Raw genomic sequence first — 17,250 nt, forward strand, 5'->3', positions numbered from 1 at the left:
GTCACGGTAGAGTGTGCCCTATCTCGACGGCGTGATGAATTATATGCTGAAAAATTTAAATATCTGGCGGTGCAAAGTAATGGATCTCAGCGCGCCAGTCTTTGGAACAAAACTAGAAGAATATGGGTGGTACTAAACCGAAGATGGGTGCCGGTCTCATTAACCTTCATGAAGGAGTATTCATACTATTGATAGCAATAACTTGGCCCTCCGAGCCATTTATCACAAAACAGATTTTCAATAGAATAAAGTTCCCCTTGAAGCAGTGAAGATAATGCAATGATATATCCACAAATTTGGGTAAATTTGGCTGATTATTCTGATTTTAACATGATGTGCATTTTCGTGACGTTACAACGCGAGCAGAACCCTGTTTGAAACTGAACGGGCGTTGTAACGTCACGAAATGTAAAAGTCAATTATTCAAAAACAAATCCGAAATTTAAATGTTTTATTCCATTGAATTGAAGAACAAACCAATAAATTTGAATGGTGGAAAAAAAATTCAGAATATCATAAGCAGATTTTTTAAGATGTTGTTAGCGCGTTAGAGAGGGTCGGATTCTAACGCGTTGTAACGTCACGCTACAAATACGCATTTCGAACACGTTTTTCTAATGAAAACTAAATATTCAATAGGTCAAATAAATCAGAAATTTTACAAGGAATCCGAATATGAAAAAATATTTTGCTGTTTACGCTCGTTTTTAAGAGTTATGGAGGAAAATCTGACTACGAATGCGTCAAAACGTTGTAACGTCACGGTAGAATGTGTCTAATAGTTTTTACAGGAATCCATCTATGAGTTCCTCCCGGAATTCCTCTATGAATTCCTCCGGGAGTTCTTCTTAGAGTTCCACTGAGAATTCCTCTAAAAGTATCTCTGCGAGTTCATCTATGATTTCCTCCGGGGCCTACTTTAGGAGTTCCTCCGAGAATTCCTCCGGGAATTCCACTAGAAGTTGAACTTCATATTTATCTATGTATTCATCTAGGACAGTGTTTCCCAAACTTTTAGGAGTTATCGCCCCCTTGGAGCTTGAGAAAAACTTTTTCGCCCCCCTAAATGAGATTTATTTGTTTTATGAAAAAAGGCTGAAACTTTGTTGAGCTGAAGCCCTCAAAACCCCACTATTTGACACTACTGTGGCGAAACTGATATTTAATGTATCTAAATTAGTATCTCTCTTATTAAAAAAAAAACGCATTATTGCATGCATAACAATACATTTTGAAATCATGTTTGTGCTATACATATTCTTGAACAAAAACGAGCAAACAGAACGGACTGTAAACATTTACGAAAACTCGTTATCTTACACCAGATATTGTACTAGTGTTTTTGAAAAAGGTTCTACTACTGGTGGGATATTGAAATACAATTTCAAAAATATGTTTTATACAGAAAGAACGAATCAGGAATATATCTGTGTTTTTTCAAATGTAGTCAGCTTTTCAAAGTAAATGCAAATAATGAAAAGCCAGTATAAATTGGAGGAACTTCTATTGTCAAATAAGTAAATATGCAACAGTCATTACTCGGTTTTGAGGGAAATCAACGCTGAATTCGTAGAAAATCGAAATAGCTACTAGTAATAAGTTTGAAATGTTCAAACAAAGTGTGATAGCTCCCATCCAAAACGTGTTCTGAAATTCGTCTGAAACATCATGATTTTGATTGAAAATTCCATGAAAAAAACGCCCATGAATTAAAAACAAAACTTTCTGATCAAGTAAAAAACGGTTCTTCTCAAAATCTCTTATAAAAGTTTCTTCATAGTTTCTTAACATGTATAACATTAGATCTCCATAATTCCTTATTTAGGAAATTATATAGCAGTCTTATTTGTGTTTTTTTGTTCTTGAAATTTTGACGAAAAGTCTGAATCGGAAAAAAAATCTGTAAAATGTAGTCGATCTCAAAACAGACATTTTTCAATAATCCTGGAAACAACCAAATGTTAGGGATTTTTAATGATTTAGTTGACATTCTGGACTTGTATTTCAATACTTTTGATTTTTTCCAATTATTCAAAAAATCGCCCCCTTTTTTAGTATTCTCGCCCCCCAATTTTGGTTTTCCACATTTTCGCCCCCTTCGGCATGATTTTCACCGCCTGGGGGGCGATTTCGCCCACTTTGGGAATCACCGATCTAGGGGCTTCTCCAGGAATTGTTCTAGGAATTCTTCCGTGAATTGATCTAGGAGTTCCTGCGGGAATTTCACTGCGAGTTCGTCTATGAATTCCGTCCGGAATTCCTCTAAGACCTTCTCCATGAGTTCTTTGAATAGTTTTTTTTTTCAGAAATCACTCTAGGAGTTCCACTAGGAAATCCTCTAGCAGTTCCTCCGGCAAGACATGTAGGAGTTCCACCGGAAATTTATGTTGAACATTGGCGTTTCTAACTTTTTCTTTTTTCTAATTCATGCTCTCTGATGAACATGAAAAAGCGCGGGATCCAAAGGGGTTCCAGTGCACCGTCTTTCATTTTTGTCTTTCTCGTGTTTGTTTAGGAGAGTGAGTAAGAAAAAAGAAAATGCTAAATTAGCAAAAGCTGTGAGAGCTCTTCCGGAAATCCATGTTGGAGTATTCCGGGAATTCCTCTAGGAGTTCCTCCAGGAATTCCTCTACGATTTTCTCCGGGAATTACTGTAGAAGTTCATCCAGAAAATTCGGAAATTCCTCTAGGTGTTTCACTGAGAATGGCTGTTGGAATTTCCTCTGGTAGTTCATTTATGAATGCCCCTGCTAATTTCTCTATGAGTTCTACTGGAAATTACTCTGTGTTCGTTCGAAAAATTTTCTAGGAGTTTTTCCGGGAATTTATCGTGGAGTTCTACTGGAAATTTCTCTAGTAGTTCCTCTGGAAATTCCCCAGTCAATAATTCCCAAAAGAGTTCCACTGGAGATTCCTCTATTACTTCGAATGGGAATGTAAGAGCTGTCCTGAAAATTTCTCTAGGAAATCCCCTGGGAATTACTCCAGAAACTACCCCACAAGTATCTTCTTGAAATTCCTATAACAGTTCCTCCGAAAAAAAAAATCCCTGGAGTGTTTCTGGGAGCTCTACCGAAAGCTACGTATTGAATTGATCTAGGAACTAGGAATTCCTGTATTAATTCCACTGAACATTTCTCTAGGGGATCCTCCGGGAATTCATGTAGGAGTTCCTCAGGGAATTCCTCTGAAAGTTTCAATGGGAATTCTTCTAACAATTTCTGCAGGAATTTTTATAGGCCCCTTCGGGAATTCCTCTATGAGCTCCACCTGGAAGTTCTCAAGGAGTTCCTCCAAGAAATCCCCTGGAAGTTCCACTGAAGTTTGCTCTAAGAAATCCTCTAGGAATTTCGAAATTTTCTTCCGGGAGCTCGTCTTGCAGTTCATTCAAAAATTTCCCCTGATGCTCCTTATAGGAATTTCGTAAGGAAATCCTCAAGAAATTCCTCCGTGCATTTCGAAAGATTTCTGCGGGAATTCGTCTAGCAGTTCCTCCGGGAACTATTTTTGCAGTGCCTTCGGGAATTCCTCCATGAGTTGCACCGGGATGTCCTGTAGGAGTTCCACTGAAAATATCTCTAGATGCTCCTCAGGGAATTGCTTTGGAAGTTCCATGCGGAATTTCTCCAGGAGTTCCTTCGGAAATTCCAGAAGTTTCTCTGGAAATTTCTTTAGGAGTTCCACTAAAAATTTCTCTAGAAACCCTCTGGAAATTCGTCTAGAAATTTCTCCGAAAATTCCGGAAGTTTCTTCTGCGAATTCCTCTAGCAGTTCCTTCAGAGATTTCTCCTGGAGTTTCTTTGGAGATTCCTCCGGAAGCTGCATACAGAATTCTTCTTCCAGAAGTTTCCTCTAGGAGTTCCATCGGGTATTCCGATGGAATTCTTGTCGGAGTTCACGATCTCTGGAGAACCCCTAGAAAAATTCCCGGAGGAGGTCTTAGAGGAAATCCCAGAGAAACTCCAACTCCTAGAGAAATTCTTGGATGGAGTCCTATTAGAATTCTCAGAGGAGCTGCCAGAGCAATTCCCGAAGGCATTATGAGGACTGTTCATTAAAGAAAGTGGACATCTGTTTACCAGTAGTATAGAGTTAAAACTAAACAAAAAAATAAAAATTTTTGCTCAGTGTGTTAAACCATTGTTCACTTCGGCAACTTATTCAAAGAAAACGGAAAAAAGTGAGAAATTTTGATCGATGGGTTGAATTAGCTTAGCGACTAGCAGATGAATTCTGCACAAATGGTGTTCCAAAAAGTTGTCGTTTCGAGAATTGGCATACTAGTACACATCCGGGACCGCAATTTTTCAACGCTGAGCAGGGGACAGATGTGCTGGATGATGCAGGGTACATCAGAACTGAAAAAATTGGGAAAAAGTTTTTGGTGTGATAAGCCAATTGTTCATGCGGTTTAAACAATTCTTCGTATTTCACAACAGGAACAATAAAAGGTGAAAATAACATAAAGGAATGCATCAAAAAAAGACTTCTACCCATCTATTGAAATTGAAATAGCAGTGAAATATACTAAAAAAACGAAGTGTTGCTAATTGACAAATTGAGAGATCAAATTTGTGAAAAAAAAATCGTGTTCTGGTGAGATTCGAACCCACGACTCCGTATTCGCTAGACCGGCGCTTTAACCAACTAAGCCACAGAACATGTAACGATTCTGCGGAACAGAAAGCCAAACTGACTCCGACGCCACACCATGTGTTCCTTTTTTCACAAATTCATCTCTTTTTCGGCTTAGATGCCAATCCACAACACACTCGCGTTTCTAGTTTGAAATTATGGTTGGTGTCAAAGACAAAACACCAGACATGGAAATGAGCAACGTAATAGACTGCGCGGACTGTGAATCGTGCTACATAGGGATGACGAGCACGAAATTAAAGCAACGAATATCTGGACATCGGTCAAATGTGAAGAAACTAAAAACACTACTTGATAAGGGGCACACAAATACTGACACAGAGGTTCTCTGGGAAGGGACAAAACCGAGTCATATAGCTGACACCAACCATAATTTCAAACTAGAAGAGACGAAAATAATAGACAGAACATTCAAAACAAACAACTTAAATATTCTTGAGAGCTGCCACATATACAACACAAACCACACTGTAAATAAACGCACTGACACTGATAATCTCCATACAGCTTATGCAGGACTGTTACACACATTGAAAAATGAGAGAAATATGAGACGAAACTGATGATCAAAACAAACTTGAAGAAATACTCAAAAATTGTAAACACAAACACTAATGTAAAACACCCTGACACACACAATGACGTTGAAATGAAATATGAAAAGCAATGGTGGAAGACAGCAAAACAGTGTGCCCGAATTCGACCAGCGCAGAATATTGCGGATTATCCGACGCACAAACCGTCAAACTTAGTCGGACCAAGTCGAAGTGAGTACACTGAGAAAAACGTGACCACGAAAATCTAGAATTAACTATTGACTCTTCCAGAAACAGACCATTTTTTCATATGACATTTTCACGTTATACAAAACCAATCTTGACGAAAAAACAGTAGCAAATCGGTAACTAGAAGTCAAATTATACCAATGTAACATTATTTTATAATACGATAATTAAACTATTTTAGAACCCTTGAAAAAGATCCCAAACGGATCGAAACGTCGGGAAAGTTTTAAACAACTAGTTTTCAATTTCCTCCAAGACTGCTAAGCCATCTCCCAAACTTCTTTCATAATCATGATATATCTTCAGGAAGCACAGGTATCTTCGTGAATTCGTCTACTTTCTAAACATCGTTGATGATACATGCGTTTTCATGAATTTTCAACAAAAACGATTTTAGCTATTTTAAAGGTTGGTTCGGAAAATGGAAGAGGTGCAAAAAGGTCATCTGCCATGGGGTAAGATGCCACTTAATGACGACATTCAAAAATGACGTCTATCATGCTTCGGGCATTTCAGACCCCATATCCACCTTTGTCATGCTTTTATTGGTATACTCAATACATGGAGTGGCACACTTTTACAGATCTCTCTTCTAAACGATGGTCGTCATATTTGAATGACCTCCAACATGGAATACCGTAGGTATCAACAACCATGCGTCTCCATGTGTTTCTCAAACTTCTTGGAAACACTTGGCTGATGATAAAATCACCAGAAAACCTGAATTAATAGCAAGAAAAACCGGAAGTTGCCTCTTTTCATAGGGAAATCTGCCTGGTTTTGTCTGCCTGGCTTGGGCTGAGTTTCCCTACCATTCCGGCAAATGATCAAAATAAGCAAAAACAATTATTGGAATTATTTCTTGCCATTTAGTAGCAGTAGCACGTAAAACAAAAAAATTCCGCGATTAAGTAATAATATTCCAACTTTTACACATACGAATTCAAATGACGCACCCTTCGACGCTCAGCGCTGTTTACTCTGCATACAAAATAAACGATGTTAGCCTGGAACACTTCCTCCTTCTGTGAATCTGCGCCGATGATTCAGAAAAGCACTAGGTAGTAAGTAACAAGAATACAAAGGGTAAAACCGGCCAAGCGCGAAATAAATTTTGCTCCATCAAGCGGACCGAATCGTTGCCTCTAGCCAGCCAGAGGGTATAGGTTTCAATTCAATCTTACACGACGATGTTGGCGAAACCTTGCAAACAACCAAGCAACCAACGTGGTGCTTCTGAACATCTAACGACGACGACGACGCACTCTAGAACTCTTGAACTAAATTGTTTTGTTTAATTAACCGATCAAAGTCGTTCCGGTTCGGAGTCGATAATCTGATTTGAAGTTTATGGCCGTTACCAATGTTCAATAAATATTAGAAGCAACACAAATTTGCAGTTTATTGTCATTTTTTAGATGCAATGCGTAGCTACTCGATTCCCGAGTAGAAATTGAAAATATTGGAAAATCTGAATTAAAAACCCTAGTTAATCCACCTAGCGGTGCTGGCGCTTTTCTCGTGCCTTCGAAAACCAATTTCAACAAAACTCAAGTGACATGTTGATGAATACAGTTTCTTACCGATTTTGGCAACATTAGGGGAATTTTATGTTGCCAAAATCGGTAAAAAAAATTCTGATTTTACAACTTTTATACGTTATTTTGACTTATATTATGAATATGGACTATTCACAAGTCACAAAACGCCTCCTATGTGACGTTCATAAATTACGTCATGATTTAAAAAAAAGTCGTTTTTGAAAACTTAATGAATTTATATTTTTTTAATAAAGGTAAAGCTGAATACATGTATTTAAGATGATTTTGCGATTAAAAAATTTTGTCAAAAATTTGAGATGCCAAAATCGGATGTGTTTATCAGGATTTGAAACGTGTTGATGTCAGAGTTTGATGAGTACGTTCCTTGTTTTCGTTGTCCGCCTTTTGGTTGTGTTGTCCTCTTCTTGTCGGTGTCTACCGATAAAGTCCTTTTTTTTTGGTTCCGTTTCAGATATGGACAATTTGTAACATCAATGTTTTTAGTGTAAGTTAGCAAATAATTTAATTTGAAACCCATAAATCCCTCCTTCCCAATTTTATTTTATTTTGTTTTCGAGCCAAAGGCTGAAAGTCTCTTAAATATAAACAAATCAATCAATATTTTTTTTTCTTCAATCCTTAACCTCGAAACAGCCGCGAGTACTTCGGCTTCCCAAACTAACATAAAATCAATGTAAAAACAAAAGATATCGGCTCAGTGATGCCCATAAACGAAAAAGTAAAAAAAAATCGGGTGTTGCCAAAATCGGTAAAAAAATGTTACAAAAAACGGGTGTTGCCAAAATCGGTTAGAAATTGTTGCCAAAAACGGGTGTTGCCAAAATCGGGAAGAAAATGTTGACAAAATGGATGTTGCCAAAATCGGGAGTAGACAGAAACGAGTGTTGCTAAAATCGGTAAGAAACTATATAGCACTTTAACAAGAATCCATTTTATGACACCAGAAATCGTATCGCTTATATGGCTTTTGATGTTTGAGTCTTAAAATCTTAAGAAAAAGCCGCTATCTTGAATTTCGAGCTGCCATCTTGGATTTTAGACCACCATCTTGGATATTATGGTCGCCACGTTTGGACTCCGGAGATCTTCTCCATACCAAATATACCCATATTGCACATCTTCTCCATACCAAATATACCCATATTGCATGGTTTGGGGCCTAAAACTCCATTAAAGAGCCGCCATCTTGAATTTGGAGCCACCATATTGGGTTTTAGTCCGCCATCTTGGATATTCTGGCCGCCATTTTGGGACTTCGGACATCTTCTCTTTACAAAATGTACCCATATTGCATGATTTAGGGCCTAAAACTCCATTAAACAGCCTCCATCTTGAATTTGGAGCCGCTATCTTGGATATATGACCGCCTTCTTGGATATTCTGGTGGCCATTTTTGAGCTCCGGGCATCTTCCTCATACAGTAGACGTTCAGTCGGTGCAAACGGTTTAACTGCAATGCTTTTTAACTGCAAGTCCGGTAAGTGCAACAAATTTGCAGTTATCGCACCGCTATCCGTCAAAACGGTGCGCCAAGTTAGCCCAAATGAACGGTCGAATGAATTTTGTGTTCATTTAACGTCAATTTATGGGTTGTTGATGCCTGTCTGACGTTGCAGTTCTCGAACTTTGTTCGCTAAGTGAAACGTAAATATGTTACAGTTATCGAACGTCTACTGTACCAAATATACTTATATTGCATGGTTTTGAACCAAAATTTTCAACCGCCATTTTGGATTTTAGAACGCTATCTTGGATATTGGGCCGATATTGGGGATTCTCTGGTCTCCAGTATTTATTTCCGCACAAAATTCGTCAACCATGCTAAAGGTTACAAAAATCGGCGCAGCTTGATGTGTCGCCTGATGGGGCTTGGTTCAGTTTTATATATGACGATTTCCACCGGTGCTGGTCCGGATCACTAAAATGGCCATAACTCCGGAACTTGAGCGATCCTAACCATTTTCAATAGCCAACAATGCGGTAGAATTTCGGTTCGATTCGTGCTAAAATCCGTAAAATCGATCAATGGGAAGTACCTTAAAAATGAGTGACCTTTTTTGTACACAGGCATACATACACACATACAGACATCATCTCAATTCATCGAACTGAGTTGATTGGTATATGTGACTTGACCCTCCGAGTCTTCTATCGAAAATTCGTTTTTTGAGTGAACATATAGCCACAGACAAACAGACGTATCACTTGGAACAAATTGCGATAAAAATCATCGTCACGAAAGCATAATCGCCCAATGCTAACCAAGCTGTGTTACGCAAACCACTCAGTAGATGGCGGTAGTGAACAAACGTCAAACAGGAGTAAAAACGATGCGGGCGCCGTGACCGAGCGATTTGCGAATTACAAAATATTTGAACTAACCGTTAAAAAGGGTAACGATGAGAAGTGACTAGAGTGAGACGTCAGTTTGTCTGTGATATAGCCTTTCAGTACACTTTGGTGTACGAGAAAGGCAAAAAGTAATACAGCAATTTATGTTAGAATATAGCTATCTCAAACTACTGCAATTTTGCAATACATTTTCATTCATTGATTTAGAGTTACCGTCCCTATACAGTTATGGATCACACACAGTTACGGATCACTTTGATGTTTAAAGTCGAATATCTTATACAAAACATATATTTCGGCACAAAATTCATTTTTGTAGCATGATCCTATTTGTTTTCTGCATTTAAAAGTGATTTTTTAAGAGCCCAATCTGAAAATCAAATGTTGTATAATGTAACGATGGAGTTGTTTCTTCACAACTGCCAGAAAATAGCTGGATTCCACAAGAAGCTACTGCTGCAGTGGTAAGCTCTAATAGTATCGAAATCCATCGATTTTGATATAAAAATCGTTCGTACAGCTTGGATAATATATGTTTCTATCTATTTAGCGAAGTTTTGTTTCATTCTGGGTTCGAATACTAAAATAATGTGACTTTCAACAGTGATCCATAATGTGACCCAGAAGCGCATCGTTTGACGCTGTTATGGATCACTTTAAACAAATATTGATTTTTGCTTTGCTCAACGCTCTTGATATAAAATTTTTTGCTTAAAGTGTCAAAATCAACCTTTCCAAACATAGAACCTTGAAAACCAGGTGTTTCGAAACGCAGAATGGTAATAATAATATACCGCATTTAGTTCACCACTGGACTGCGCACTTAGTCTTCATAAGTGCGAAAACGTAAATAAAACTGCGCGATTGCATCAAATCAAATTGATGTCTTCGGCGCACTATTTCTTCGATGTATGCTGAATAAGTGCTCTGAGGACACCAAGTTGATTAGATGCAATCGCGCACTTCTATTTGCGTTTTCGCACTCGTAAAAACTAGTGCGATAGTCCAGTGGTGAAATAAATGCGCTATACTTATGATATAGAACATCACTAAACCCTAGTGGCATACCTTTTGCGTAGTATAGGGATGCGGGACTTTTTGATGTTTTCTCTTTATTCCTGTTGTAATATCGGGTACTCCATCAATGAAATAATCAATACACTGCATAGTTAAGCCTTACCAACGCAAATTTAATATTAGAGTTGGAATTTTGAGTAATGACGCACTGATCCATAATTTGACGCAAATTGATCCATAATAGGGCAAACAGTGGTAAACAGTGAAATATTCTTTTTTTCACAGGAAAATGGCTTTTCATTATACTTCAGATGGTCCAGAAACCAAAAGTTTCAATAAAAACATAACCAACACTACTTTCAAAGTCTTTGTTTGTGTTTTCTTCTATTTTTTTTTATTGAGTTTTGGAGGTCAAAAATACCATTAAGTGATCCATTACTGTGTACCCACGGTATAACAGTTTGATCAATAATGGCTAGACTTTACAAAAAAGTTACAGCTAATTGAACATTTTCAAAATTCGAAAATTAGAATCTTCAATCGTAATATCAACTTATTTTGCTATTTATAGTTACACTTTATCGGTGAGTTTTAGCATTTTATAATCTGTATAGGACTACATAATTGAAAACTTTTAAAATGCCAAGCAAATTTGTATAACCAGATTACAATTACATATTGAATTTTATTTTAAAACATTTTCAAAATCTGATTTGCAGAAAATCGGAATTTTGACAAAAAGGTGGACTTGCAGGTCTGTTCTCCAGAGTAAATTTGTAATCCGGTAGACCTATCGCACTTTGAATAACTTTTGAGGTTTTAAGAGATTTTATGGATGTACAAACTACTGTTCATAGAAAAAAAACACATGCTCCAGATCTACGAAGCTAAAGTCCACGACAGATTGGACGACCCAAATTATTCTAAAATTAGATAGGAATTAGTTTCAGCTATTGATTTGTCATTCATTTTTTCCTTGGTTCACTCAAGCAATCATAAAATGGGAATTAAAAGTTTCTATTCGAAACAGACGCTAACTGGCAGAAAATGATGCATAGAAATAGCAAATAAGTAGTTGACGACATGCCGTGAATCACTTCGCGCGTATCAAGGCCACTTCCCCAACACTTGAACACCATGCTATTTCAGATGAATTGACGATTACTTCCACACAGTAGATAATTGTAATTCCGCTGTTTAATAAAACTAGTTTTATGAGTAATTGCAACGATATTTACACACTGGTACGCCCCAAAGATGAAAATTGTCTTCTCGTTTCCCGCTGAGGTCCAGAGAAATCGATCAGTTCTTCAAATTATCACCAACAAACACTTCACCACGGTCCCAATCCGAACACCTGTAGCTCACAAATGCACTGAACAGAAATTAACACCGCTCGAACACTTCCGAATGGCTTTACTCGCGTGACTCACACAGAAGAGAGAAAAAACAAACTGGACCGACCCGCCGAAAGCGTAGATCGCGAATGAGAACAAGTTTCCTTCTTCGCTAGGGTTGGTGCAGCACAGCGAGCCAGCCTGCGCCGCGGGCGTGAGGCACACGTGAGTCAGTGTCGGGTCGGCCCGGTTTAGTATACTCTTCCATAAACAACAACAAAAACACTCGGATGAGGTTTGTATCTGTTTTACCCTTCTTCGGATGATGGGGGCTGTCGAGGTAAAATGTGGGTTTGTCGAGAATTAGGAGAACTGATAATATTTTTTTTATTGTCGTACGAGTTTGTGCCGAAGGGTCTCAGATTTTCATGATACTTTTCCCATAGGCATGGATATATGAATAAAACAAATTTTCAAAAACAAAAAATAGCTGGGCAAATAGTGACCCTGTTTTTTCCCATTTTTTTTCATTCATATACACTTCCGATCAAAAGTTTGGGGTCACCCCTTCAAAAATATGTAATTTTTTTAGACCCATATCTCCGCCAATTTGCGTCCGATTTTAAAACCATAGGTCTCATTCAAAAGATAATAAGTCAAAGTAACTTTGAACATCATTGAAATGAAATTTTTTCAAAAATGTCTGTATGTAAACTTAAGCTAAAGTTGCCAAATTTTCTTAAAAATGAAAATAAACTTACGGCAGTGTCGCTGGAAATTGGTTCGAACAAATTTTAAGATGAGAGCGGTAATATAACCTACTTTCTATTAGCTTTCGACTGCTTTTTACCGAACTTAGCTAAAAAATTTAGAAAAAAAGCTATTAAGTAAATTAACTCTCGATGTCATCGACCAAAAGTTTGGGGTCACCCCTCAAAATGGTGTATCGGCCAAAAGTTTGGGGTCACTATCGTAAAACATGGAAAAGTGTTTTGTTGATATCTTTGTCATCTTTAATACAATTTTAATACTTCTTGGATTATTTGCCTCATTTTTTGAAAGTTGGTGAAATGTGTTAACTGTACATAACATTTTTATACATAAAAATCGTTGAATACGTCAAATTAGAAACATCAAACGTTAATTTATTAATTATGAGCCATAAAGAATTAAAATTTAACTATAGGTGACGAAGATATTAACAAATTACTTTTCCATGTTTTACTATAGTGACCCCAAGCTTTTGGTCGATGACATCAAGTGTTAATATACTCAATAACTTTTTTTTCTAGATTTTTTAACAAAGTTCGGTAAAAAGTAGTCGAAAGCTAACAGAAAATAGGTTATAGGGAATCGCGCCACTTGGGCGGTGGCATCTATTTTCGTCTGTTTTCCACTATAACTCAGTCAAATTTGAACCAATTGATACAATTTTTGGAATGCAGTGAGATAGGTATAGTATCTACCCGTGTACAACATTTCAAGTCAATTGGTTCAAAATTGACTGAGTTATAGTGGCAAACAGACGAATATAGAACCCACCGCCCAAGTAGCGCGATACCCTATTACCGACCTCAACTTAAAATTTGGTTGACCCAATTTCCAGCGACACTGTCGTAAGTTTATATTCATTTTTTAGAAAATTTGGCAACTTTGGGTTAAGTTTACATACAAATATTTTTGAAAAAGTTTCACTTGAAGCATGTTTACAGTTACTTTGACTTATTATCTTTCAAATGAGACCTAGGGTTTTGAAATCGCACGCAAATTGGCGGAGATATTGGTCTAAAAAATGACATGTTTTTGAGGGGGTGACCCCAAACTTTTGATCGGGTGTGCCTGCCCTGCCTGTAAAAAAAGTTTCATGAAAAACTGAGACCCTTCGGCCCAATTCGTACGATAATAAAAAATCCCCTGATGTGTATTTTACAGCAGCTTCAGAAGCTGCTAGAGTTCCGTTGAGAATTCTCATCTCATCAACTTTATTTACCGGAGATTCACAAAATGCTAAAGAATTTCTCGAAAACACCCAACATATCTATTGAGCAAATCCCTGAAGGAGGGAATCTAGAAGAACTTGGAGAAACAAAATTTGGTAAAACTGTCTAGTCTAGTCTAGTCTAGTCTACACATACACAGTCATTCATTGAAAGAATCCTGGAAAATGATAGGATCGACTACTCCTATAATTTTCCTTGTCATTATTAATGGTTGCAGTGCATCAGAACTGCATTACAAGCATTAAAGTGAGGCCTACTGTGTAGCGTTATTGTTATTGAAATCAGAAAACGGGGTCATCTCGTACCAACCGTTCCTTCAAAAGTGATAATAATGTACCGCATCGTTGGGAGTGACTATGCTAAGAATGTTAATGTCACTCCAATGCCTTTGGAATCCTAGGATGGGACAACGGTATTTACCCCGTATGCTCTGGCTCTCAAGCCTACGCTTAAGCGCCTTTACCCGCTCTCTGAAACGAGATCAAAAGTTATGGTATCCAACCCTCATCGTAATTCTTTATTACATCAACGAACCTAACCATTTTGACAGATGTAACATGAGCATGAAAAGGACGGCAACAAGATCGATAAAATAGAATATATGATCCGTCCTTTTCGTGCATGTGTGTGATCTGCCAAAATGACCTGAGAATTGTCAAACATTTTCATGGCTAGCTTTGTTGGTGTAAGGAAGAATAGGCTGTTTTACCTCACGCAAATCTGCCAAGAAAAGGCCTATTTTCCCACACCAAATTAGCAGTGCGGTAATGGTTCATTACATGACATATCATGTAAAATTCATGAAATATCATGTAAACTTCCATTATATGTCATGTAATCCAGCATGACTCTGAGTTTTTACATGACATATAACGTAAATTTACATGATATATCATGTAAACCATCATAACACTAAGTTTACATTACCAAAATTAAGTTTACATGACGTGTAAATGTCATTATTTTTATCTGTGTGCTATGATCAGACTTTCTTAAACATGGCTATGAACATCAGTGTGGAGTTTGATGAAAACGTAGGAATTATCGTTAGGTATATGTATATGTATAACCGTTGCAAGCGAGGTTTGGCCAAAGTCTACGGTCCTTACAAATTTCAAAATTTTTGTATGGAAGAAATTCTACGGTGGGGGAGGGGGGGTCTGAGATGACCAAAATTGAATCTACGTAGTTTATGGACAGCGCCTAAGCTTAAAATAAAAAGCTCAGGTGCGCTGGTTTTGTTTACGAAGAGATTTGTGCTTTCTAGATCGTGAGTAGGTGCCAAAATCGACCATTGTGACGACCATTTTGGAATTCTAACAAGTATGTCCTTATACTTATCACCAAAGATGCCAGATTATTTAATAAAAAATCTGTATCAATACAGATTTTTTCTGAATCGTCGTAGTTGAGGGCAGGCTTGTCCGCACTGAGCGCATGAAAATTCTGCTCTTTTGATTTACACCACCTTCGTATTTATGCAATCATTCTATTTTACCTGATAGAAGGATGTTGAAATATCCAAAATGTCATTTCGAACTGTCAAAAAATCGCACCGCAGTGCCGCACTGAGCATGCAAAGAGAAATTCACTGGGGTGAATTCACCCGGGTGAAATTCACTTTGCGTACACAGTGTGGCACTGCGGTGCGATTTTTTGACAGTTCGAAGTGACATTTAGGATATTTCAACATCCTTTCATCAGGTAAGATAGGAAGATTGAATAAATACGATGATTCAGGGGATGTAAATTAAAAGAGCAGAATTTTCATGCGCTGATTGCGGACAAGCCTGTTTGAGGGTATAGTAGACACCGAGAGTTTTAAATTTTATTGGAAACAAAGGAAAAATTTACTACTTTTTGACTGTCTTTTATTTTTACAGGTATTTATTTTTCCAAAACATGAAAATTAACAAATTTTCATAAATTGTTTAAAGTTTAAGCAACATTTTATAAAGTTTTCATTAATTTTATTAGAATAAATTCAAATTTTATGTTTTCTGGAGAAATCTGTATCACAGTATAAACATCTGTATTTTTCTGTACACTTTATCTTGTCTGTACAGGAGGTCAAAAATCTGTATAATACAGCAAAATTTGTACATCTGGCATCTCTGCTTATCACTTCGATGGAACACCATTCAGAAGGAATGATATTTTGAGACAAAACACAGCATGGGCTCTTAACCATACTTTGAGACAAAGAATTGAAAAAATTCGATTCGCATTCGCTGGGGTCGTTTCTGCGAAAACTCAAGAAAGAATCTGTTGAAAGGATTTGAAAATAAATGGCAGAAATTTCGGATGAATTTATAGATACTTGTTTCGCCAAAACTTACAAAATTTACTCAAGATTCAACGAAATTATCACATTTATCCATGTTGCTCTACAGAAATATTTGTGCGGCTAGTCTCACCAAGCACTTAGTCCGTGCTGAGGAGCGCGGTTCGATTCTCGCCGCAGCTGTCACATACATTTTTATTTATTTTATTTTAGGAATTGCTCTGGAAACTTCTCCTTTCAATTTCTGAGACTTGCTTGTTTAAATTCCTCCTTTTATGATCGAATTGACAGAGTTTCTGCAATACTTAGAAGAAGTAATATTGGTTTTTGCCAGAATTTTGAGCGGAACTATCACTTAGTTTTGTTCCTCTTTTTTAAGTAAGCACGTAGGTATAAGACAAAAAGAACGGAATCAATCGGTGACATAATCACTTGTTTTAGAATTGGATGAATTTGGAAGTGCATGGTTACTACAGTGGTAGACATTCGTATAGCCGAGGCATATTTTTCCTATTTTTTACGTAAATTTCTCTCTGAGTAATTTGCATTAGCCAATGGGATGAAACAATATATTATTATTTTCTTGGTCGTAAATTACAAGAATAATAGAAAAATTGCCTAGACATTCGTTTAGCCGAATTGTTCAATGTTAAGAATTACATAATTAAAACTATCAAATTTCGAAAAATATCCAACACAATTATTTTGTATGGTGACCTACCATGTAGATCGGCTTGTAAATTTTAAATTTGATCGTTTTCGGAAATATTGTCATATTAATTTTACATGCATTTCATATAACTATGTCATAATATTGAAAATGTTTCCAAATTGAGAATTTTTGTAGATATTTTCATCTGAAATGTTTCAAAAGATTCTATTAAAAGTATCATGACGAGTGCAGGTTAAAACTATGAAAAATAAAGTTAAAAAGAAAGAAAATGCCGAAAAACTTAAAAAAATCACGTATTTAAGTATTGTTTTGATTAAATATGATAGTACGACAGTCGACTCTCCACATGTCGATGTTCTACATCTCTATATCTCTCCCTCTCTCGATGGTTTGCTCGATCCCTTCAATCTGCATACATTTTTCCTTTCTACATATCGATATCTTCTTATCTCGAAGAAATCTCATTCGTTTTTGTTCGAGATTTTCTCTCCATTTGTCGACATGCCCCTTTTTACAGGTTGCTAGATCGCGTTTCTTAGGTGCAAGACATTCTCTGAAGGCGAAGTAACATTTGTTTGTTGACG

The 17,250-nt window shown here is 37.0% G+C and overlaps 1 protein-coding gene and 1 long non-coding RNA gene across 3 annotated transcripts in view; one reads left to right on the top strand and one right to left on the bottom strand.

Moving 5' to 3' along the window:
- Positions 1-17,250, bottom strand: part of LOC109409075 (calcyphosin-like protein) — a 54,026-nt gene that overhangs the window by 25,711 nt on the left and 11,065 nt on the right. Inside the window, exon 1 of one of the 2 annotated variants that reach the window (XM_062854396.1) lies at positions 11,611-11,870. The exons of the other annotated variant lie outside the window; for it this stretch is intronic. The gene's annotated coding sequence lies outside the window, so the exon portion shown is untranslated. Of the gene's footprint in view, positions 1-11,610; positions 11,871-17,250 lie in introns of those variants that run through there. 2 annotated transcript variants of the gene reach the window in all.
- LOC134287495 (uncharacterized) lies at positions 5,024-5,675 on the top strand. Its single transcript, XR_009997342.1, has 2 exons — positions 5,024-5,423; positions 5,484-5,675. It is a non-coding gene; the product is annotated as an uncharacterized LOC134287495 (long non-coding RNA).

Source organism: Aedes albopictus, chromosome 2 (genome assembly GCF_035046485.1).
Source record: "Aedes albopictus strain Foshan chromosome 2, AalbF5, whole genome shotgun sequence".
NCBI classification, from domain to species: domain Eukaryota; kingdom Metazoa; phylum Arthropoda; class Insecta; order Diptera; family Culicidae; genus Aedes; species Aedes albopictus.